General features: G+C 41.9%; 1 protein-coding gene across 13 annotated transcripts in view; it reads left to right on the plus strand.

Moving 5' to 3' along the window:
• Nucleotides 1-25,459, plus strand: part of RGS6 (regulator of G protein signaling 6) — a 603,395-nt gene that overhangs the window by 169,448 nt on the left and 408,488 nt on the right. Inside the window, exon 2 of one of the 13 annotated variants that reach the window (XM_060620209.3) lies at nt 19,825-19,969. The exons of the other annotated variants lie outside the window; for them this stretch is intronic. The gene's annotated coding sequence lies outside the window, so the exon portion shown is untranslated. The remainder of the gene's footprint in view (nt 1-19,824; nt 19,970-25,459) is intronic. 13 annotated transcript variants of the gene reach the window in all.

The raw sequence follows: 25,459 nt of genomic DNA on the forward strand, positions 1-25,459 counted from the left end.
AAAGAGATCTAACCAGAAGAGAAAATTAACCTGTGATCCCCCCACCTATTAGCAGTAAGTATTGTTAACATTTTGTTCTTTACTCTTACAAATTTCTTGCCGACGTTTTCTCTGTGTATTCATAGGCTGACACAATTGTTTCAATCCCACACCAGTTCATTTAGGTCATCAGACAGCAGTGCAGGTGCTTCCTCCCAACACGGGGCTCAAGTTAATTTTGGTATATTCCTTGGTGCATTCCTCCAAGTCTTCTTCAAATGCTAAGACTTTCTCCTTTTTGAAGGAAAACATGCTCCTAAACGCCTACCCAGACCTTCTCTCCAAGAGGTCCTGGCCAGAACATGTATGAATTTCCTTCTGTCTTCAAAGCATTTGCATTTTGCTCCTTCGTTTTATAATTCCCTTCCTAGAGGAGAATAGGCCAGTGCCCGGCGAGCTGGGGTGACGGTTTGCTGTGCAACGGCCACGGGCACCTTAGTATGGCTGTGTTCCTATTTTGCTCCCCACGGGGTGAAAGGGATGAAATACTCTGTAACCATACCTTTCTTCTGTTCTTGTTTTGTCATTCTTACTCTGGCCTTATTGCTGAGCTTATTAATGTTATTCTTCCATTTATTAATCCAAGTTCATTCTCCTCTTCGGTGTAGTTTTAGTACGAGTTTCTCTGCGGATCCGTACTGACCATTCAACAACAATGGCAGTGGGTCAAGTTACACTTGATGCTTTGGTCTGTTTACTTCTTCTCTCTTTATGGATATCTTGTTTCTTTCTGTGTCCTTGTAACTACATCAAAATAGTTTTTAATAGTTACATAGCATTCCATTGTATGGCCATCCTGCACTTAAATAATCAACTGTGTAAAGTTGATTTTCAATTTTTCAATAGTCTGGTTAACACTACAATGAATATCCTTTTACTTGGGACTGGTTTGTAGATGGAGGATTGCTGGATTAAAAGATGTCTATATGTAACAGATGTGTGCGTATACAATATATGAATATATATATTCATATATGTGTGTATATATGAATATATGTGTGTATGTATATGAATATATATGTGTACACACACATGTATGTATCTCCGAATTATCCGACAGAACATTGTACCAACTTACATTCATGCAAACAAGGCATTACAATTTCCCAGAGTCTTGCCAACCCTGGTTATTCACAGTCCTTTCAAAAAACTTTGTAATTAATGAAAATATATTGATTTATGATTATTTACTGGTAAAATTGAGTATCTTTCCATATCATTCTTGTGTATGAATTTCCTCTTCATATTTTTGCTTACTTTTCCATTGAATTAGTTTTCTTATTGGTTTGTAATGGCTCTGTATATAGAAAGAACCTTAAGCTTTGCCCATTTTACATAGTACAAATATTCTCTCTAGTTTCCTGTTGCTTAGCCTCAGTCTAGTGATTTTCTTTCTTCTGAAATGTTAAGTTTTATGTAATCGTATCTTTTAGTTTTTTCTTTATTGTTTCTGGCTTTGACTACATGCAAAAAAAGCCCCTTCCCACCCCAAAGTTGTAAAACTACTGGATGGTGATTTTGAAGTTCCACTTTCACTTTAAAATTTTTCTTTTAATGTTTTTATTTATTTTTGAGAGAGAGACAGAGACAGAGACAGAGTGTGAGTGGGGGGAGAGGCAGAGAGAGAGGGAGACACAGAATCCAAAGCAGGCTCCATGTTCTGAGCTGTCAGCACAGAGCCAGATGTGGGGGGGGTCGGGGGGGGGTGGCTCAAACTCAGGAACCGCGAGATCATTACCTGAGCGGAAGTCAGAAACTTAACCAACTGAGCCACCCAGGCACCCCTTGAAATTCCACTTTTAATGTTTACTAAGTGCTCCTGAATAATGGTCTGCTTTGAAGCCCTTGAATTCTTGCTTTATCTGCTTGTCTGTTTCTGACTATTGTGGGTACAGCAGGATACATATTTATATCTAGGTAAAAAGCCATGTAACCATATGTAAGCAAACACACCTGTTACTTTTTAAAAATTTTTTCCAGTCTGTTCTTGAGTGCTTATTCTTTTAAATGAGTATTAAACATTTTGTGATGTTCCAAGAAAGATTCCATTGGTGCTTGTTGTATTAAATTTAAGCTAATTCACGAGAGATCTGCATCTTTGTAGTATTGTCTTCCAATCTAGCTAGCACGTAGGCATTATCTGTCTTTATCCCCCTAAGCTCTTTCCAATTTTCAACAATGGTATCAACATTCTCAAATTGCTCTGCACTGAGATTCCTCTCCCCTGGCACCCACCAATGGCTCCCAGGCCCCCAGTGCCCAGGCTGATGCTGCACTTGACCTTCCCTTCCTTACCTTTCTGGATCCACACCTCCAACTTCATCTGCCCAGTGTGGTTGTAGCTTATGTCTTTGACTTTACTCTACTCATTATTTTAAATTGTATTTTCTCTGTTCTCCTTGTATGCTTTTACTGTTTTTACCAGTGGTTGTAAATCTCCTTTACCCCTAGTAATTTGGTAATTCAATGTATCTGTTTAGGGCAATGTTCCACTTCCTGTTTTCAATAGCGTTATATCAAACTGTATCTTTCCCCTGATATACCAAAATTAAAGACCTTCCTAGACGCCCTCCCTCAACTCAAGTGTTTATTATCATGCTCCTAATCCACACACTCTTCTGCTATTGAAGTTGAGCATTTAGGAGGCTCCTATGTCCTTATTTTTTGTCCTTATTTCTTCCTTAAAAATTCTGCGGCTAGTTGAATTAATTTAGAATATTAGTTTTAAGATAACTGTTAACATTTGGGGCATGTGCCTGGCTCAGTTGGTAGAGCGGGTGACTCTTGATCTCAGGGTCATGAGTTTGAGCCCCATGCTGGGCATGGAGCTTACTTAAGAAAAAAAAAAAAGATGCCATTAACTTTGTAATTTTTTTTACAGCATGCTTCTGTTGTTTAAAGAATCGAAGCCTTTTATTTTTATTTAAAAAAAAAATTTTTTTTTTAACGTTTACTTATTTTTGAGACAGAGAGAGACAGAGCATGAATGGGGGAGGGTCAGAGAGAGGGAGACACAGAATCCGAAACAGGCTCCAGGCTCTGAGCTGTCAGCACAGAGCCCGACGCGGGGCTCGAACTCACGGACTGGACCGTGAGATCATGACCTGAGCCGAAGTTGGCTGCTTAACCGACTGAGCCACCCAGGTGCCCCTAAAGAATTGAAGCCTTTTAAACACATCATTAGTCTCATTTACATTCTCTAGTTGATTTGACTACATTATCATATATTTAACCTGTTTTTGCACTCATAATCTAACTCTTGAGATCTTTTAATTTTTTATTGGGATGGTTTCTTAGAGCCCACTGTTGGTATCCTTTTTTGAGTTTATTTCTAAAAGTATCTTTTTCCCTTAGCTGTGTGGTCTTGGAGTGCCCTTCTTCTCCTCCACAGGTGTGTAAACACTGCTTCATTGTCCGCCATCCAGTGTTGCAGATGAGAAGTTTGATGTTAGATGAATTAGTTTTCCTTTTTAAGTTATTTGTTCTGACTTCAGGAAGATCGCAGGATTTACCCCTTTATCTTTGAAGAAATTTCTCCAAAATATGTCCAGGTGTCGTCGTCTTCTTCTTCTTCTTCTTCTTCTTCTTCTTCTTCTTCTTCTTCTTTATCAAGCCTTACTAGGATGTCTAATCATTTTGTTTTGTTTTTGTTTTTTATTCTGAAAATGCAAGTCTGTCTTTGGCTCAGTAAAGCTTTTCAATCTGAAAACTGAAGTTTTAACCTCAGGAAAGCTTTCTTCTACTTTAAAAAATTACTGCCACACCTGATTTTCTCCTTTTATTTGTCTACATGGTTTTTCCAAAATAAAACAAAACAAAAAAACCCACTCGTAACAGTATAGAAAATACTGTGGTAGGTTCTCATTTAGCCCAGGCAAGAGTTAACTGTTAACCTTTTGTCATATTTGTTTCAAATATTTTTTGAAAGTATAGCATATATTAAAATACTATCTAGAAGCCTAGAGTTTGAGCCATTCAATCATTTCTTCATTGTACTTAGACTGTTATTTGTGAATTAGAGAAGATGAGATAGAAGGAATGCCAGTAACAGCAGAAAGAAGTCTCAGGGGGCATAAAATGCATATTTTGCACTTTCAATGAAATGAATCCTTGGTCTCAATATTGTTTTATAAATACTTATAATACACAACACAGTAGGAGTGTTGTATCAGGATGCTTGGGCTACAGGTTACAGACAACCCCGTCTCCAGTTGGGATAAAAAGAAATAAAACTGGGGGCACCTGGGTGGCTCAGTCGGTTAAGCGTCCGACTTTGGCTCAGGTCATGATCTCTCAGTCTGTGAGTTCAAGCCCCATGTCAGGCTCTGTACTGACAGCTCAGAATCTGGAGCCTGCTTTGGATCCATGTTTCCCTGTTTCCCTCTCTCTCTACCCTACCTCTGCTTGTGCTCTGTCTCTCTTCGTCTTTCAAAATTGAATAAATACTAAAAAAAAAAAAAGAATTAAAAGAAAAAAAAGAAACAAAACCGTTCCTCTCCAATAACAAGGGCTACTTAGCTTTTTTTTTTTTTTTTTTTTTTTTTTTTTTTTTTTTTTTTAAATTCCTATATAGTTAACATGCAGTGTTATATTTGTTTCAGGGATACAGTATAGTGATTAGGCTACTTTATCTATTACTCAGTGCTCTGCACAATGAGTGTACTCAGGGGCTATTCAGCTTTACCTCGGACCAGGCCGTCATGTGGTCACATTGTGGGTAAAACAATTCATAGGTGTGAATACACCTGGATCCTCAGCTCCAGATGTAACAATGTCCTCAAAAGTGAGAAATGCCATTTGCTTTTTATATTTCTTATTTCTGAGTGAGGAAATCTACCTAGGGATTGAGGTAGTCTGGAAGACAGAGGGGAGGTCTTTATACTAGTGAACAGAGATGTTCACCAGTACCTTTACCTCCAAGCATCAGGGTTGAGAATTGGTGAAAATTCTCATTGCCAAAAAGAGCCAGAGCCATGTGATGAAATCCCACATTGCATGGACCCTTGCAGTTCCCCCCCCCCACCTCAAAACTGTGGTTTTGGAATTAGTAATATACTAGAACTTCTGGATTAAGCGGTTAAGGGTCTTCTACAAGTCCTAGCTCGACTGCTTTGAGAAATTTTTTCAGCTTTGGGTCTTTCATCTGCAAAAATTACAAAGTTGAATTATAAAATCACACAGGTCCTGTAATTCCCCTTGCCTCAGATAGAAAGTAGATAGTTTTCTCAGTTCAAGAGATTACATGATTATGATGGTAGCTACACTGAGCATTTGCTTGTGCCTTTATTATTTTTAACAATCCAGGGGAAGTCTATCAGCTGAAATCTCTCAAGCCTGCATATATCTGGTCAAAGCTCATTTTATTTTTTTTTAACGTTTATTTTTGAGACAGAGAGAGACAGAGCATGAACGGGGGAGTGTCAGAGAGAGGGAGACACAGAATCTGAAACAGGCTCCAGGCTCCGAGCTGTCAGCACAGAGCCTGACGCCGGGCTTGAACTCACGGACCGTGAGATCATGACCTGAGCCGAAGTCGGCCGCTTAACCGACTGAGCCACCCAGGCGCCCCTCAAAGCTCATTTATTGATTTTTCTGCTGAAAGTTGCACATATATAAAAATAGAGACCAAAGTTAATTTGTATGGTATTGTGGCTGCTTGACTCCCTGAAGCCTAAGTTGTTGGGAAATAACAAACTAAGTAGTAAAATATTTAAGTATTTGACCAGGTGGACAGCCTTTCTGGAAGGATCATATGTTTGTGCACTTGATATTTAACCTCAAATGCCCTGGCCACACCCCTAATTTGTTTCCAGGGGAAATCTGATACATAAGGAGCCCCCCACCTTGGGTAGTATTATGTTCGCTATCAGCATGGATGTATGCTGGTTACCTATAATGTACTTGATTCGGAGTAACTTTTTTGCTCACAGAACATGGTAGAGACTCTAGATATGTAGAATGACTTAGGGTAATTCACATCGGAACAGTAGGGCATGAGGAGAGGGGATTGAGAACGCAAAAGAGAAAGGAGTTCACGCTTATGCCTTCTGCACAATAGCCACTGAGAAATTTTATTTTAACCCCATCAGCTGATTATCATTACCTTAATTTGTGTCTGAGGAAATTGTGGCCCAGAGAGATGGAGTACCTGGCCCAGTGTCTCCAGTATTATTTGGTAAAGCAGTGATTCCAACCCAGGGCTGTCTGGCTGCGTCTAGAAACACTGCGTACCAGGCCTGCAGATGAGACCAGATTCCTGTCCAGGGGCTCTCCTGGTCCACCGCTGTTTCAGCAAACAGATTATTTCCAAGAGCGCAGACAGTGGGGCTATGCTTTAATAGGAAGAGAACAAGCAACAGAAGGGTTAAAATGATCCTCGTGAGAAGGAACTTTCTTGACTCAACGCATGTTATCTTTGCTTCATGGCACAAGAAATGAGAGAAGTTTGTCTTCCTTGGGCTCTCTTATATTTCCTTTCGTCCTTCCTTTCTTGCATCTAATGCCGAGACTGATGTTTATTTCTGTCCTTTTGTCTTAGAGACGTACTAAAGTCATTTTTTTTTTTTTTTAAATCTTGGAAATAAAATTGTGAATTTTTACAGTGAATGATTACTGTCTTAGAGAAGACTCAAGTTAAGCTGTGTGCACACCCAGAAAAGTATCAGGGCTGACTGGTTCCTGCCTCCTGCTCTCTACTGCTAAGATACTATGGAAGTCAAAGCAGTTTTCCTAAAATGTTCCAGGCTTCAGAGACATTTGCCGCAGGACACCTGTGCCCTCCCTTGTCCTAAAGGCATCAGAGTTTTTCTCCCCTGGTGTTTGGCTTTCTTATTTTTAATTGAAGACAACCTGGTTGTTGGGATTCTTCCCTTTGCATTCATGCCTTGAGCCCTGACCTCCAAGGGAAGCTGCACAGATATTTTACTTCAGGCTGGATATTTTTCTACTTAGTAACTGTGACAGTGTTCCCAGAAATACTTTTCTTGCTATTAAGGGCTCTCCCTTTCTTATGTGCTCCTACAACTTCTGTCTTCACCCTCCTACACTTTATAAGTATTAGCATATTTAATTTTTTCCCCTCAAAAAAATCTATACCTGAAGGCTGACCAGGAGATTTATGGGGCTTGTTTCAAGGCGTGCTCTGACATATCTGAAGTTGACCCATTCCTCTGCAATTAAAGAGCAGAATAAAATCTCTTCAACTGTTCAGGTGCCTGGGTAGCTCAGCTGGTTAAGCATCTGACTCTTGGTTTCAGGTCATGATCTCATGGTTCTTGAGTTCAAGCCCCACATCAGGCTCCATGCTGACAGCACACGTGTATACCTGTGTGCTCTCTCTCTCTCTCTCTCTCTCTCTCTCTCTCAAAATAAATAAATAAACTTTAAAAAGCAATATCTAAAAAAAATCTTGTGAACTGCTTCTTAAAAGCATGGAATAATATAAGTTTTCTAACTGGAAGTTAAAACTAAAAGTTTTCTTTTTGATTCAGTCAGCTAAATCAGTGAGCTAAATAATGCCTGAATATTTGTAGCTAAAGAGCAAGGCTCTCTTGAACACTTAATTGTCCTGACTGGGAAATGCCTAAACCCCATTTCCCCTGAGGTATTTACTATCATGTGTTCTTAGGACCATACTTCTAAAATACTGAATTAGGGAGACTTGGAATATTTTATTGTGAGTATTTTGCCTTCTTCATCAGGTAAGATGAAATGCATTTATTTACTTATTTATTTAGCGTATTTTTTTAAAGTTTATTTTGAGAGAAAGAGAGAGCACAAGCAGGAGAAGGGCAGAGAGAGGGAGAGAGAGAATCCCAAGCAGGCTCTGCACTGTCAGCACAGAGCCCAGTGAGGGATTCCATCTCGCAAACTGTGAGATCATGACCTGAATTAAAATCAAGAGCCAGATGCCCAACTGACTGAGCCACCCAGATGCCCCGAGATGAAATGCATTAAAAAAAAAAAAAATGGAACTCAATGGAATATTATGAAGACGTGAAACTTGAATAGAGATACACTCAACACAGATAAATTTTAGTGATGACTGAGTGAAAAAGAAAGTTCCAGAAGAATACAACGTGTATGCCTTTTCCATAGAACTCAGAAATATGAAAACTTCGACAACACCCCTTCCACACTTTTTTAAGAAGGAAAGGAATGCAAAAATCAGAATAGTGGTTACAGCAGGTATGGGGTGAGCATATGAGTAGCTATTGGTTTGTTCTCATTTTTGGGTTAAGTCATAGGCTCATGGTTCTTCATTATATTATTAAAACTAAATGTTTTGAAGGCCCCATGTGGACCAAGGAGGATCATTTCTCCTGATTACGAATAACTTGTTCTGATCATGCAAGATCTTTTCAAGCAAGTCACCTGGATGAGCTCATCCCTTCCAGATTTGGGATTTAACAAAAAAAATTTTTTTTAACATTTTTATTTATTTTTGAGAGACAGAGCATGAGCAGGGGAGGGGCAGAGAGAGAGGGAGACACAGAATCCAAAGCAGGCTCCAGGCTCCGAGCTGTCAGCACAGAGCCCGATGTGGGGCTCGAACCCACAAACCGTGAGATCCTGACCTGAGCTGAAGTCAGATGCTCAACTGACTGAGCCACCCAGGCGCCCCAGATTTGGGATTTTTAAAGTTTCTGCTATTCCCTATTTGTATCTGTGACTATAATCTTAAGGGAACAGTTAAAGAAAAAATTATTCAGTCACTTGTTAAAGATGATAAGGAGGGCTTTATTCAAGGAGGGGCTACTACAGCAGAATTTTGCAATAGGGGGGAGATACCGGGCCCAGCTCTGATTACGGCAAGGCCAAGTGGTGATTTATAGCCAAGGAGCAGGGTGAGGGTGAGTGGACAGAAAATGAGTAAGGGCAAACATCAGGGGCAAGGAGGATTCTTGGGGAAGGCAGACTGGGGCAAACTCGAAGGTGGGAGATAAAGAATTTGGTCAGATATCAAGGGTGATTAGGTACCAGAGGTGGGAGATTTTTCACTAAATGGTCTCAGAGGATTCTTGCTAAAACCGGAATAAGCAGGCCGAGGACAGAATCCAAGAGCAATGCCTCGTCCAAAAGAGGACTCAGAGGAGTCTAAGGCTTGATAAGGAGATAGTCTTTGTCAGAGCCAACTGACTTCTAGCTACAATGAAAGAAATGAAGGTCAGAGAAATCTTGGAACCGCCACGGGCCAGGTGGGAGTGGGCGAGCCACAAGATAAAGGCCGGAGAGCGAGAATTAGTGCTTTGGGCTCAGCAAAGAGAAGACCAGAAGACCAGAATCTTTTTGAACCATCTCTTTCTGTGCACTGAAGATGGAACTTTGTTTTTAAAAATAAAGGCTGTTGCGCCTTGCCTCTGTGTTGCCAGCTGCCTCTGGTGGCAGAGTTTTGATTCCGTGGCGTCCTTTGCTCACCAGTGATCTTTGGGACACGTTGTGCTCATAAGAAGTAAATGTGGGTGCCATTCACTTGAATCAAGAATGAACCTGCCAGCTGCAACGCATTCCCATTTCCCATGAGCACATAAATGTATTTCGGAGTGACCAGCTCCTCGACTATGCAGGCTTTTTCCTTCGCCTGCTTCGGGTCCTGGCAGATGTCAGCTCAGCATTTACCACATATCACGACGTTTCCATTAAGGCTTCCGCTCTCCTTGGTGAAACAGAAGAGGGATTTCATTTGAAATGATTCATTAAAATAATTTCACTTACAGTTACTGACATTGTCACCATTAACTTTTGTCTGGACAACGGTGAGGTCTCTCTGCTCCCGTCTCCCCCCTCCCCCAAACCCTCACCTCTTGTGCCTTCCTAGCCCATTTCTGTCCTCAGCCAGAGTGATCAGTTGAAGGCTTAAATGAGACCAGATCATTCTCTCGCTTAAAAAACTCTCCAGTGGTTGCCCACTGCCCTTAAAATAACATCTGCATTTTTATCACATGCTCCCGGGCTCACTGCAGTCTGGCCCCTGCCTGTGGTCCCCACCTCGTGCCGCTTCGCCCCTTGTTCTGTGTTCTCAGTACCCGGGCCTTCTTTCTGTTCTGCAATTGCCCTGAGCTCCTTCTCTCCTCAAGGCCTTTGCACATGCTGTTCCCTCTGCTAAAATGTTCCTGCTCTGGATCTTTGCGCAGCTGTTGTATTTCCATCATCCCACAGTGGGTCTTCCCTAGCCCCTGGCCTAAAGCAGCCACAGCCCCACCTCGAGGGATACTATCTCATTGTACCTTTGTGTTCTCTTCATTGCATTTACTTCTCGCTGATACTATTCTGGTCCCGTGTGCCCCAGGGAGAATTAATTTCCACGAGGAGAACTGGAATGTTAATAGGATTGCCATTGGGTTCCCAGTGCCTCGGACAGTGCCTGGCACATAGAAAGTGTCCAGGAAACGAAAGCAGGACTGAAGATAGAAACTTACCTACTGCTCTGTGGGTCTACCGCATGCGTAACCAAATCAGACCGCGTCTAGTGAACATGGGAGAAGCCTTCTGACTTTTCTGGAATAACATTACAAGGGATACGAAATAAGCGCACACGGCTAGAACAACACTAAATAATGTTGTGACCCGCTGATATACATTTACGTTTTGCTGAAAGAATTAGGCCAACGTCAGATGATCTGAGTTTATATTCCTACACGTTATATATTAGTTTCCTGGTGATCGAAACCGGGTTAATCAGTCTACGCTAGGTCTTTCCTGTTAGGGATTTGAAGATTATCTGCTCTATCCAATTTGTTTTTTCTTAGTTGAGGAATCACTGTTGAATTTAAAAAGCAACTTGCCTGGCCCTGTTTCCTGATCTTTTGATGGAAATGTTTTAGTGGGGAAAAAAATGTTTACTAGAAGCAGGTAATGAAATCATTTCATGTATTTTTTTTTTATGCGAATGCTTTTTGCATTCCTTGGAGGGATAACTCCGTGGCATAAAGCAGGGAGGAAGATTCTCATGTCATTTCCCAGCCTCCTTCCCTGGCCACATCTGGAGCTTCTTTTTTTTTTTTTAAAGCAACTCACAGATCAGTGCGGGTGGGAGCTCCTTGGGTTTGCATAGGACAGTCCTTCCTTCTCCCTTCGCCAACTGCGATCCCCACAGCAGGGCTCCGATTCCCCAGGGAGGGAGGCTGCCGGGCAGGGAGAGCAGAAGCGGCCTTATAGCTCACTGATATTTTTAGTAGGGAATGTTGTAAAATGTTAGGTAAATGCAACACATCCAATTTTACTAATAGTATAAATTCTTTAAGGAATTTAATGTCTTGTTCTTTAATTCTTTTTTTTAAAGTTTATTTATTTATTTTGAGACAGAGAATATTACCTGTGCACATGCACACACACGCAGGGGAGGGGCAGAGAGAAGGAGAGAGAGAGAATCCCAAGCAGACTCCATGCTAAGCTGACTTGGGGCTCGAACTCACAAACTGTGAGATCATGACCCGAGCTGAATTCAAGAGATGGACCCATAACTGACTGAGCCACCCAGGCACCCCAGGGAACTCAATTTCTACACCGTAACTCTTGGGTTCTCATTAAACCAGAGCTTGCAGAGATTTGAGAATAAGTGAATGAGTACATGACCATAGTCGCCCTCTGGTTTCTGGTTGTTGACCTAGAGTCTGATAATCTGAATATGAGTTCTAAGTGGAGAAGAGAGGGAGAGAAAGTTTATGTATTAGGCTCTGACATCAGTGTGTGTGTACATCTCGGTCCACCCTCATTTCTGTGTAAGGAAGAACTCCTGTGTTCCATCGGACAGTTGTGCAAACAGAGCCTCCATGGTTTGGTGCAACTTGTTCCTAAGTGACCGTGCTGGGCCGGCACCTGGATTTACAGGCAAGGTGCATCCTTTGTCTATTACAGCATACGCTCCCCGGCTCCGTCACTTGGAATTGTACTCTTCACGTTTTGACTTCCTCAGGCATGGAAGGGAGAAGACAATGCGGCATTTCCTCTCTCCCAGGGTGATTTAAAGGTCCGATGCTATGGGAGACAGCTTTGTGAAAACTACGCGAGCTCTACAAACATAAGAATCAACAGAGTAAGCAGTTAAGTTTTCCTAGCAATTGGAGCCAGAACCCAGGCTCCACCACAGTCCCTTTCCCCACTGCCACTCTTTCCCTTTGTTCTTCTAATCCCTCTCCTTTAATTCATCTCTTCCCTTCACAGTGACAGTCCTTCTTTCTGTAAGGGTGAAGTTCTGCCCAAGAGGAGGACTGAGCTTTGACCCTAGAACGTACCCTCTTTCTCTGATAGGGCTTTGTCTACTCCGCTCTGTGTAGACACCAGTTATTTCACAAGCATGTGTGTTGTCTTTGCCCCAGTTAGGGAAAATGCATCCCTTCTCCGAGGGGATGAGCACAACGCAGGCTGATGTTCTTGTTCAGTCAACAACTTGTGCAACTATATTTGGCCAATGAATACTGCTTTGGCAGGGTCATCAGTGTCTCCCTACTGGAAAAATCTAATAGATATTTCTCACACTTCACCTTAAGTTCTTTTTGACATTTGACATGGTTAAGAATTCCTTCGAGAACAACCTCCTTTCCTCAGTGAAGCGGACACCGGTATCTTGAGTCTCCCCCGAAAGACCTGGTGGTTTCTCTTCACGGGCTTTTCTTCCTCTAGTTGCTTCTAGCTTCTTTCTTGAGCCCTCCTTTTCCTACATACCACCACCACAACAAAAATTCTTTAAAAGCCTTCAGTGGTGGGTAGAAATAAAACCCAAACTCCTTCGGATTTATGGTGCCTTCACATTTCTCTTGCTGGCGAAGTTAAAATGATCTTTATAGGCAGCTATCCTGTAAATGATGAAGTCCATGTGTGGACCAGTGAACACCGTAGGTCTTCCTGGAGAAGGTTAATGGGAAGGTAGGGAAGTTTCCACAAAGTTCTCTTTTTGGAGACTTCCAGGCTGGTGTACTTGGTGGAAGGGAGCATTAGCCAGACCCGGGTTGGCCTCGCTGATGTCCATGCCCTTGAAATCTACAAAGAATTGACTTGTGCCTCCAGTTCCACACTCCTCGAGAGTCCTCCTCCCTGCCCAGTGTTTCTCATTTCCGGGGACCCTACTTCCTCTTGGTCATCTGGGCCCAGGAGTCCTGCCTCAGTGATTTCCACACAGCAGAACCCTCCCAAGTGAGCATTTGTGAGTGTGGTGGGCTTCACTAAAGACGAGGGAGAGGGGGTAACATCAGCATTTAAAATGCAGTGGGGCAGGAATGTCAATACCAGTGTGTACAGGCTCTCCAGCCACTCTGGCACCAGAAGGGGACTTTCCACTGGCCGCTTCCCCAGAGTCCTGCTCTGTCCTCCAGGCCTCTCAGACTCCTGGCCTTCTCTCCCTTGCTTGCTCTCACTCAAAGCCCATGGGCCTTTCCCTGAGTTGTGTCAGCCTTGCCCTGGCCAGCACCTTCCCCTGTGAGTAGAGGAGCCTGGTCACTGCTGAGGTCCTGTTTTCCCTTGGTCACATGAGGGGGGTATTCAGTGCTCTTAGTTCTTGAAGGGGCACAGTGGACTGAGGGGGCCTTGACCAAATCACTTCAAGTCCCCAGAGGCTGCTTAACTCATCCTTAAGTAAGGAGGCCACAGGAGCTAAGTTCCAAGCTTCTCTGTGGATCTCCATTTCTGTGAGTGTCATCTCATCTGAGGTTGGCTTTGAGAATGCAGTTCCTTGCAATTCCTTGGAATCCACATGGTGTACCTGTATCTGCCATGGAAACTCATTTACTCTTTTCCTTTAAAAAAGATAGAAATAGTCTGGCTTCACTTAACTATGCAGATGACCTAAACAAGCAAGACAGAGACGCTGCCAGGAGAGAAGTTGAGGTAGAAAGTGGCCAAGCCAGGTAGTAAGCTGTTTGCCCTAGGCCCCTGTTCTCAGATGGACTCGTTTATTGGGGACAAGACCATGTTTCTCTGCTATTCAGCTCTTACAAAAGGCAAGCTTGAGCCATCTGATATTTAAGGGAAATAACAGCAGTCTAAGAAATGTATTAACTTACTCTTCTCTAAATTCTCTTCTGTTAAGTCGAATCATCAAAAGTCATAACACTTGGACTAGAGGAAGGCCTTTCCTAAGCAGTACAGCTTATGCTTTTGTTGAAGGATTGCTATAGAAAAGGTCCACTTCATAAATATTTTTGCGGTGTTTCCTTTTTAAAACATAAACTTACTTTGAAACGGTTTTCGATTCACCGAAGAATAGTGAAGGTAGTTCAGAGAGGTCTCATAATTCTGTGTATCCGGTTTTTCAGATATGATTTTATTATTGTTTATTTTATTTTATTTTATTTTATTTTATTTTATTTTATTTTATTTTATTATTTCAGATTTTGTTTTCCAGATATTGTTAATATCTTATATTAGAATAATAAATTTGTTATGGTTAATGGACCCATATTGACATATTATCAACTGAAGTCTATACTTTTTTCATCGTCCTTAGTTTTTACCTAACATCTTTTTCTACCCTAGGACCCCACCCAGATTACCATGTTACACTTAGCTATCATGTCTCCAAGTCTCATTAGGGTCCTCTTGCCTATGGCTTGTCTCAGACTTCTCTTGTTTTTCATTATGAAATACTCCAGGCATTCAAAAAAGGTGTGCATGTGCACACATGTATGCACGCCTATGGGTGCGGGGGTTGGGGGGTGGAGAATAGCTATATAACCACCATTCAGCCTCAGACAGGATTGAAGCCCCATGTGTATCCTTCTCGATCCCATACTCCTTCCCTCTCGAAACACAGACCAGTACCTTAGATTTGGTGTTTCTGTCCCATGCCTACTTTGAAACAACTATATATAGTGTTGTGTTCCATATTTTACTTTCCTTATTTATTTATTTTTTTTAACATTTATTCATTTTTGAGAGACAGACAGAGCATGAGTGGGGAAGGGGAAGAGGGAGAAGGAGACACAGAATCCGAAGCAGGCTCCAGGCTCCGAGCTGTCAGCACAGAGCCCAACGCGGGGCTCGAACTCACAGGCAGTGAGATCATGACCTGAGCTGAAGTCAGACACTCAACCGACTGAGCCACCCAGGTGCCCCGTGTGTTCCATATTTTAAAGGGATACGAATGTTACTCTGTAAGCCTCATTTTGTAGTTTGCTTTTTTTCAAGTAACATACTAAAAAAAATCTACATTGCTCCAATTTATTTATTTTAATTTCTAAATCAGATTTGTTGTATGAATCCTCTCTCTTTTTGGTGGACCTTTAAGTTTTATTCTCTTGGTCGCCGCCATGGTTATTGTAAACAGTGCTGAGCAGACAGGCTTTACATAGCACTTTATGCGTAAGTATTTTGTATGACTGTTGTACCTTGCAGTTATGGAAAGGGGAGTTCTAGGTTTCAAATTTTGTCTTTGGCCAAAGAGCTTGTTCATTTATTCAATAAATATTGATTAGAAATCTAAAATGAGTCAGACACTGAGCCAGGTTCTGGAAGAAAACAGAAATAATTCCTCCCTCCTCATGGTGTTTACAGTCTATTTGGGATGACAGACATTAACAAAGTAATTAAAGATACGTATGTACTATACAGATGCATTCTAAAAATGTGGAACAATAAATTGTGTTGTATCCCATGAGAAAAGATGAACGTTATTGAGAGATGATGAGCCTTCATATTTCCTGTATCGTAAATTACCAAAAGAATTTCCTGCCAGGACAAAGCTGCTCTCCTATTGAATATATGTGCTTCCTTTTATCTAATAATGGAAGCAATGTAAAGCAAGAGGTTTCCTTTTTTGCTGCAGCTACCAGGAATCTCCCATCTAAATGTAGTGCCCAGCTGTAGTACCTGGCTCATCCCAGTGACTTGTACTATATTTATATTTTGACTTTATGAATGAAAGGTTTTTTGGGGCAGTCGGTTATGTGTCTGACTCTTGGTTTTGGCTCAGGTCATGATCTTGTGGTTTGTGAGCTCGAGCCCCATGTTGGGCAGCAGTGTGGAGCCTGCTTGGGACTTCTTTCTCCCTCTCTTTCTGTACCCCCATCCCTGGCTCTCTTCTCTCTCTTTCTCAAAAATAAATAAATAAATAAATAAATAAATAAATAAACAAATAAACATTAATGGAAGGTTTTCTTCTAATTTCATATGCCATCTCTTGCACACCAAATCATTTTAGAAGTAGCTAAGGCATAATAAATCTTGGAGGCAAGACAACATATTGATAAGCTGTTGGTCACCCCGAGTTTAGCTTTTCAGAGATGAGCAGCCTTCCTTTTCTTGGGGTTTGTGTGTTGGCTTAGGGGTCTGGCTGTACTAATTTGATTTCATTATTTGAATTCACTATGAATTCTTCAGATTAATTTATTATCCATCAAGAGGCAATTTATTCCCTAAATACTTCACTTAGATGATGATTCTTTTTAATCACCACCAACACACACACATACACGCACACACACACACACACACACACACACACAGCTCCTTAGCAATTCCACTTGGCTCTACTGCTATCTTTAGGAACATTTGTCTTGCCTTAACTACTCTCCTTTTAAAGACATCTAGTTTTCTGTGACACTGTTTACTTTCATTATGCCTTAATTATGGGATTCTGATAACCATGGAGGAGTAGAGAGACAATAAATAGGGTTTTGTGGGTGATTAAATGCTAAAGCAAAGCTGAGATGTTTGATAACCACAACAGTTGTTTCTGCAAGTATATTCCAAAGGCAGGAATATTATTGCTATTACACAACAATCAAGAAAAAAAAAAAAGAGAAGAAAGAAAGAAACAGAAAGAAAAAGGCCTCCCACAAATCACTGTGCTCGTTGCACTGTGCTTTTGAAAATCTAATGCTCTTTTATCTGATGTTTTTTTGATTGTCAGTCTGAGTAGTTGGCTCTTCATGGCAGAGTACTATATAAAGGACGAGTTCTCAGTGCTGCAATGTCAATTATCTAAATGAGTGGCTGAGGTGGGCAAAATGTACCTCATCAACCATGTGGACCATAGTATAGTCTGAAGAGAAATTATATTTGAGCAGGTAGCATTGAACTCAATTGTAGTTGTTTGGTTTTAATGAATAATTTAGCACTATCACACAGAAATGCATTTGGCAGTAGGTGATAAAAGCTGAATCAATGGTGGTTTTAATAATTGGGGTATTTTTCTCACACAACAAATCTAGCCAGAGGCAGTTTTTAGGTTTTGTTCAGCTGTTTGGCAATTCTGTCAGAAATCGTCATTTTTTTTGTGTTTTCCGCTCTGCTCTTCCTCATGTGTTAGTATTCATCCTTATGCTTGTTGCCTCATGGTGGCAAAATGGCTGCTGCTGGGACTGCAGACATCATGTGCACATTCTGGAAGGGAGATGTGAAGTGGTGTGCCAGCCACAGCTCTCTCCTTTTATCAGGACAGCAAAAGTTTCATCGGAACTCCCCAGCAGTCTTGCTCTTAATTCTAAATGGCTGTGATAGTGTCCAGTTTCAAGGATACCTCTGTAAGTTAGGTATTTAGCTGACACATAAGGTTTCAAACAAAGTGGAGGGCGCTAACAAGGATCACAAGGGAATGGATGCTGATGGGACAACGAATTGGCAATCATCAGTCTATCATATATGGCACACGAGGGTTTTGCTACTAAGCATCAGATATAAAAATGAATGCGCTTACCCCGAACGTGGAAAACCATTACATTTCTAATGTCATGCCAATTTCATAGTTAAGCTGGAAAGATAGGAAATTCTGGTACACTGCCCATATCAACGTATATGACTGCTGACCTTACTACATAAAGGATTTTGGTGGAGACTAGCTAATCTTGCTTTGTTTCTGAAGATTTTGCTTTTGTTTTTCTAGCCTGAAAAGTGAACCTTGAAGATAATTAAGCAAAATACATCGACATGACATGAAGCATGTTAAGTCTGTGTCTATTCCCAGAAGATGCATACTTTTATGCCTTGGTTGTCTTCAGGTGATCGCTAGGGAAAGGGAGTGCGATAATTAATAACTACGCTCAAATTTAAAAAAGCAATTGGGCCACATAGTTCAATCTCATTTACCATATTGTCACAGGTAGAAGAGACTTTTAATTTCAGGTTTTCCTTTTTCTTCTGTTGACTTCTGTCTTCTGGTTCTACCTTGCTGTGTAATAAGCCACCGTTCTGGGGGTTGGCTGCACTCAGCTAGGTTGTCCTGCTGGGTGGGGGGAGGGGGTCTCATGCTCTTGCTCTCAAATGGCAACTGGGGCTGGAGTCATCCGAACACTTGCTGAGCTGGACACATCCAAGATGGCTCATCACATGCCTGGCCGTTGATCTCAGCTTGGATTCGGGCGTGTGGCCTCCCCATGTGGCGTGCACTTCTCCTAGGCTGGTGGCTGGGTTCTGAAGCTGAACATCCCAAGATATCAACACAGATACTGCAAGGCTTTTTTGATTTAGGCTGAGAAGTCCTGCAGCATCCACCTTCCACTGGCTATGCAGGACAGCCCAGACAAAGTGGGGCAGGAGGCATGGTCCCCGGGGGACCATCTGTGGAACAAACTACCACAATCTCCTTCCTTTACTCCCCTTGGAGATTCAGGGGCCATCAGAAGCCAGTCAGAAAGAGAAGAAAAGGGTGAAAATGCTGCTCCACATAACAGGCAATGGACCCAGGATGCTAAAAGTTACTCCCCTAGTACTCCTAGAGTACCCTTTTCATGGTGTTTTGAAACATGACAATGGTGGTTGTAAGTTGAAATCTTCAGCTTTGTAACTGTATAACTTTTAACTTTCCCCTTCTGAGCAAAATAGGTCAATATTAACTTAAAAAACGCCTTTTAACGCTAATAGTTGTAAACACAAAATGCAACACGTACGACAACCCTAAGCTCAAATCCAAACCAACCCTGAGCTGTGTTGTGCGATTTCTATTCTTTATATGTGAGCATCTCCTCTTGTATTAGAGGCCAAGCGGAGAATAATCTATCCCCAAATAAATGAGGTCAGAGTTGATTTTATCGACAGCCTCACCCCTGTGCCCAGACTGCAGAGACCCAGTTAAATGCACCTGCATGTACCAAAGGCACTGCAAGTCATTCCCTTTACGTTGGCCTTTGGTGGTTTTTCATCTTTGCTGCCTTTTCGTGTGAATGAACGGCAACACTAGGGCAAGTTTTCAGAATCTTTAAGGATCTTCAGAGATTCCTGTCTTGCTGAGACACAGGAAGGCCGTAATTAGCAGACAGACCAAGAATGAAGAGGGGGAAAAGAGGGTGGGTATCTTTGCTGCTATAAACTACCGGCTTTCACCATTCTATGCCTTGGCCTGTGTTGCTGCCGCTACCTGGAACACCCCTCCTCCCCGTTGTCTGCCTGGCCGACGCCTACTCACCCCCAGATGCAGCCCAGCTGGTGGCTTCCGCGTGACGGCACCTCAACTCCCTGGACACGGTGCTCCGCAGGCATGATCCCGGCGCCAGCCATCTTGTCTCATTAGAGCCAGCTCCCTCACCGGACTGTGGCTTCTTATGGTCAGGGGCCACCTCTTGGCCTACCCCGCCAACCAAGCCACAGATAGTGTTCAGAGGCTCAGAAAATGTTTGAAAGCAGAATTTATTAGTCAACGCTGCCAACACACAGCTCATTTTTACGGTAATATGTTGGGGGTGGCTTTTATGTCTCCCTGACCAAAACAAAACAACAAAAAAAACCACTAAAAACAACTGGACCATACAAACTTTCCAACATTAAGGATGGGAGAAATGTTACAATAACCTGAGACAGCCATGCTGCCGCTCATTTTGCCTCTGTTACCCGGAGTGTACCTCTCTGTCTTCTCTGCAGCCTCCCCCATCCTCCCGGTCTGGTTCAGGACCCCTGTCCCACAGCGCCGTGGTGCCTCCAGTGGGCACCACACAATTGGACGGCTATGTACAATGTAATGCTTGCTGGCCCTTCGCTTACATGTGTCTGGCCTCTTCGGTGAAAGGTTAAGTTCTCACTCTTACTTTTTCTGTGTCCCCCGAAGATGGATAAGTAGCGTGTATGCAGCAAGCCCTCACTGGAGCTGCCATTGACTGTCTAGAGCCGACGCAGCGCGTGGGTATTTGCTGAGCACTGACGCTGTTCGCACCCCCGTGTAGTGGGAATGTAGTGGGAATTGGCTCTCGGAAGGGACGGGGCTGGGGACCCTGGTTTAGGGACATGGTTTTTCTCCAAGCTTAAAGAGGACAGATTGTCAGAGTCTTGACTGGCACAAAACAAGGCTTTTAGAGACCATCGAAATAGTTGCCAACATTTAATGGCCTGGAAACTACGTAAGAATACAGAGTTCTGGTTTCTCTTGAAAATTTGGAAGATTTGGTTAAATGGGACCTCGATTCCCAATCAGCGGTAAGTCCTTCTAAGTGGTGACTGCTCCGTTCAGACAGAAGAGGAGCTTCCTTTCTCTCATCCTGCACTCTCTCTCCTTTCATTTGCATTACCTTCTTGCTTCTTAGATAAACCATTCTAGAAAATGCCTATTGTATGTGCTGTTGTACTGCTGAATGCATACACATAGGGCTCCAAAAGAAAACCCTACATACGAGCAGTTGATGTATGGACTTCTTTCTTATCGTACACATTTGAAAAGATCTAGGACCTCTGCGCGTCCCTTAGAATTGCATGGTCTTTCATCAGTTGGCTTCTTTTACAACAATCATAATCACTCCCCTTTTATTGAGCACTTACTGTATACTAGTTACTGTTGTGAGCGTATATTAACTTGTCAAGCTCACAACAGCTCTCTGTTAGATTGGAGCTTTTATTGTCCTCATTTTACAGATCATCCTCTATCCTCATTTCTCAGATGAGAAGCTGAGAGCTTAAGTACCAGGTTCACCCAGCGAGGAGGTGGGCTAACCAGCCCTTGAACTGAGGCACAGGCGAAGGGAGTTACATACCTTTAAGGTTGATTTCCAGGACAGTAATGTGATCTTCTTTAAATGGCTGCTTTGTGTTCAGTTAAATGTGCTCTCAGATACAGATACCTAGTTTTGTTCCTGTTGCTTGTTCCCAGTGCTAGTTCATGACAAAAGTGGAAGAACATACAGATGAGTCTGCTGAGGTCAAATCTGTCTTGTTGTTAAACAACAGTCTGCTCTGAAGAAAGTTACACCATAGGGTCGGGGGAAGTCCTGATATTTAAAGTATTCAATCTAATTGGCCCTCAGAAGCCACTACCTTTTTTTTTTTTTTTTTTTTTTGCATGAATTTAAAACAGGAATTGGTGGTGAAATACTTGTAGAGTGGTGGATTGAGTTATATCTTTAGTCTTGATTGTGTCTTTGTTTTTTTTTTAAGTTTATTTATTTTGAGAGAGTGAGAGTGCATGCATGGAACAGACAGAGAGAGGGAGAGGGGGAGAGAGAGAGAGAGAGAAAGACGAGAGAGAGAGAGAGAGAGAGAGAGAGAGAGAGAGAGAGAGAGAGAGAGAATTCCAAGCAGGCTCCATGCTGTTAGCACAGAGCCAGATGCAGGGGTCAATCTCATGAACCATGAGATCATGACCTGAGCTGAGATCAAGAGTCAGATGCTTAACTGACTGAGCCACCCAGATGCCCTTTGATTGTGTCTTTGAATCTTGTCTCTGAAGCCACCTACTTGTAGGACAGAGTCCCCAGATGCTAGTGACTCTGGTTCTTGATTGTTCTTCCCTTTCCTCTTGTCCAGCTTCTCCTACTTCCTTTGCTCCCTTTCTTTCTCTTCTCCTTTCCCCTCTTCTTTTCTCTTTTCCCTCCCTTTTGCATCTCTGCCAAGATCTTTGAGCGCTAATGCTACAAGAGAGAAATATAGTCGTTTCTTCTCTCAGGAGACTGAGTTGTTTAGTGGAGGCAGGTAGACATGCTTAAAAAAAATCACTTTTTACAAACTTGACATTGTAGTGCACAACATCATTTTTCATCAATAATATGCTCAAAAACACAAGCAGAACAAATGATTCCTAGTGCTGGCAGAACTGTAATCAAATGGGTCCTCTTGTACATTATTAGTATTAGAAAATACTTTAGCATTAGGGTGGTATATGATTTTCATATTACCCAATGTACAAATCAAACTATTGTGAACTTCAAAGACGTTTGCACTTAAAACACATTAGTGCATTGGGTTGTAGGCGTATTTTAGCAACCCATCCCTGAGAAAGTTCCCTGAAGAGAAAAGAAGACCCCAAGGAACACCTAAGGGACAACTTTTTCAGGGGGTCCTGGACCAAGGCAAGATGTTCAGGGTGTCTGTGGACAATCAGTGTTCATAAAGGACAGATTGTCCACAGGTGGTGCTGTAGACAGCAGGGCAACAAGAGTAGGAGGAATGAGTGAGGAGGTGTGTAACTGTGAGTAGACAGAATGAGCTACTTGGAAAATGACTGAGATGCAAATAGATTCTTACACACAAGAAACATCTATATTCTTGTCAAACATGATCAGATAATATATATCTAAAGCCATCACAGTGCCCCTTTCTCTTGAGCTAGTAATGCGATTCCTGGGAATCTAATTTTAGGAAATATTTCAAAATATGGAAAAATCCATATGCATGGAAATTATTCATTTTAGTTGTACTTATAATAGCCAGAAATGGGGATGCTCTGCATGTCCCTCAGGAGAGCTATACTTAAGTAAATTAAAAGCATTTCCTTGGTGGAAAGTTACACAGCAATTAAATGATGATCTTGGAAGACGGTGAAGTAATTTGAAAAATGCTCAAATGATTGAAAAGTATAGTAGCGATTGTACCCTTGAAACTACGTGCATATGTGAACCCAAACCACGTAAAAGGGCAAAAGGGAGAAAAAGACGGACAGGAAATACAGCTGAATGTTTGTAATGCTTTGGATGTGAGATTATGGATGTAAAGTGATTATTATCATACCAAGCCCAATTGTATGATGAATTTGAAATCTCCTTAACCACGAAAATGACATAAATACAAACACCGAACAGTAACACTGTGGTAAGTGCATGATAGATGTGGATGCAGAAGCCTCATGATGTGTGAGCAGAGTTAATGGACGTTTTATCTGGGAGATAATGTTATAGTTGAGTCAGTGAGGTGTGTAGCTTGAATCAAGGGCCCAGGAAATGAATACAAAAGGGCTGCAGACATGGGCAAAGGACAGACACTGGTGGCCTACTGAATTGGGAGCGTGAGTTTGCCGTGGTATTTGTGTCCCGTATCTGAATCCCATCCTGTCACGGCTGGTTTGCCAAGGGAGCTACTGCTTTTTTCCTTTCTTTGGAGGCCCTTTCTTCCATTTCATTAAGGTTTAGTAGGTCTGGGGTTGCTCTCCCTGGGAGCTGTTGATGCCCTAGTGAAAGGTGAGCCAGATGCATTAAGACTGCTCTGCCCATTGGTCTTGTGAGGACCCCTCACTTTTCCCTTTGGTTCCGGCTAGGATTCATTGTCTTTGGACTCATTCGTTTTTTATGGAAGCGATGGTAGGGATCATCATTGTAGTAGTCAGATATCTTTGTTGAGCGCTTACAGTGTCAGATGTTCTGGTAAGTGCTTTCAAACTTGAGGAGGAGGCATTACTCTTCCCATTTTATAGATGAATGCATGGAGGCTTAGATACATGAAGTAATTTATTCAAGCTTATACAACTTGAGTATACAGAAATACAGTTAACTTTTAAAAACTTGCTTATTATTTACAAAATAACTTCATTGGCTGAAAGTTGGCAATCTCATGGCAGTCCCCCACTCTCTGTATTTTCCCCCTGGAAGTTTCCTTGTTCACGAAGTCACAGATCTAGGAAACCCTGAACTAAAAACCTCAGGGCCCCTGGTTTGACAGTGGAACAGAACGTTTAAAATTGGAAATATTCTAGAAAATCTAGACTACAAGATTGCCGTAAGTTTCAGAAGAAGAACCAAAGATTTGGCTTGCTGCTCCAAGTTGCACACTGTGTACAAAATATCTTCAGAATTTGATAGCTTCATTAGTTAAGACTCAGGAAAGAGCCCTTTCTTGGCGCTTGTACGGTCTTCCTTGCGTGTCTGTGAGTGAGGCCCATTCACAACTGCATTACGGTGGTCCCAGTGCTATCCTTTCCTGCTAGAAATCATCTTTAAGCACATCTCCAAACTGTAATATGAGCATATGTGAGTGTCAAATGTGGCATGCTCTGTATTTAAGTAGAGCTTCGGAAGAAAGGCCAAAAAACCTTAACACTTTGAAATTATTCAAAAAGAATTTTTAAAGTTTATTCATTTTGAGAGAGACAGAGAGAGCAAGAGTGGGAGGGGCAAAGAGAGAGGGAAAGAGAGAATCCCATGCAGGCTCCGCACTGTCAGCACAGAGTCCAATGCAGGGCCGGAACCCATGAACCATGAGATCATGATCTGAACCGACATCAAGAGTCTGACGCTTAACCAACTGAGCCACCCAGGTGCCCCTGAAATGATTTTTAAACTGATAGTTTTCCTGTCTTATCGATGCTACTATATCCCTTTTGTGCAATTTTAGTGAAGTTCTTGAAAACGCAGAAGGAAAGCAACATGTTTCATCGTGTCTCCTTTCCCCCCGCCCCCCAGTAGTAGCTATCATCAAGCTAACTTCTAGCTCTTTCTTGCTTTCTTGAATTTATATATTTCTGTATATACAACAATTTAGGGAGAATAATAGTAGAGAACAACTTTTCCCTTAAATAAAAAATTACAAAATAGAAAAATGATAGAAAAATCAGAATTACATCGTGCCCATCAAGGGGGGAAAGAAAATCAAAGTGTGATTTTTTTTTTCTTTTTTAGATTGAACTAAATAGGCCTGGGTTTGTTTGCATCGTGGACATAGTATTCTTAACAAGGTACTAGAAGCTTGCAAGGCCACTTGAAGCCTAGACTCAGAAATTGTACATCCTTGCTTCCACCGTAATTCCATTGGTGAAAGCAAGTCATTAAGACCAGCAGATTCAAAAGGTGGAGAAACAGATTCTATGTCTGAGTGAAGGCCAATGGCCTTTTTCATAGTCTACCAAAGCCATGACTTTGTTGTAGGTTATTAACAGAGTTAAATGAGTTAATGTAAGTAAAGTGCTTGGAAAAATACCTGACATATAGTAATTACTATTTTGTTATGATGATGATTATTATTTCTAGATGTTTCCCCAGGAGCTTATTAAATGTCTTTTAATCTTTTGTTTAGTTTTTTAAAATGATGTGGGAGGAATAGCAGTGACTTTTCAGGCCCTGAGAATGCTACTTACGGGCTGATGTCCTCTGCCATCTAAAACAAAGGTCTGTGAGGTGATAGAGACCTTTCTTTGGCCTCTCAGAGGCCCCTCGAGGTGGTGCTGTTGGGGATCCCCAGGATCCTGTGTTTTCATGCTTTTTCCTTTCTTCTGTCAAAACTAATGCCCATCCTTTATTTTTACCATTGTAGTGTTTACTAAATGTGAGAGATATGTCCCTTTATAGGAGAGCTGTCTTGTGAGTAT

The sequence above is a fragment of the Panthera onca genome, chromosome B3, assembly GCF_046562875.1.
Source record: "Panthera onca isolate mPanOnc1 chromosome B3, mPanOnc1 haplotype 2, whole genome shotgun sequence".
NCBI lineage: Eukaryota > Metazoa > Chordata > Mammalia > Carnivora > Felidae > Panthera > Panthera onca.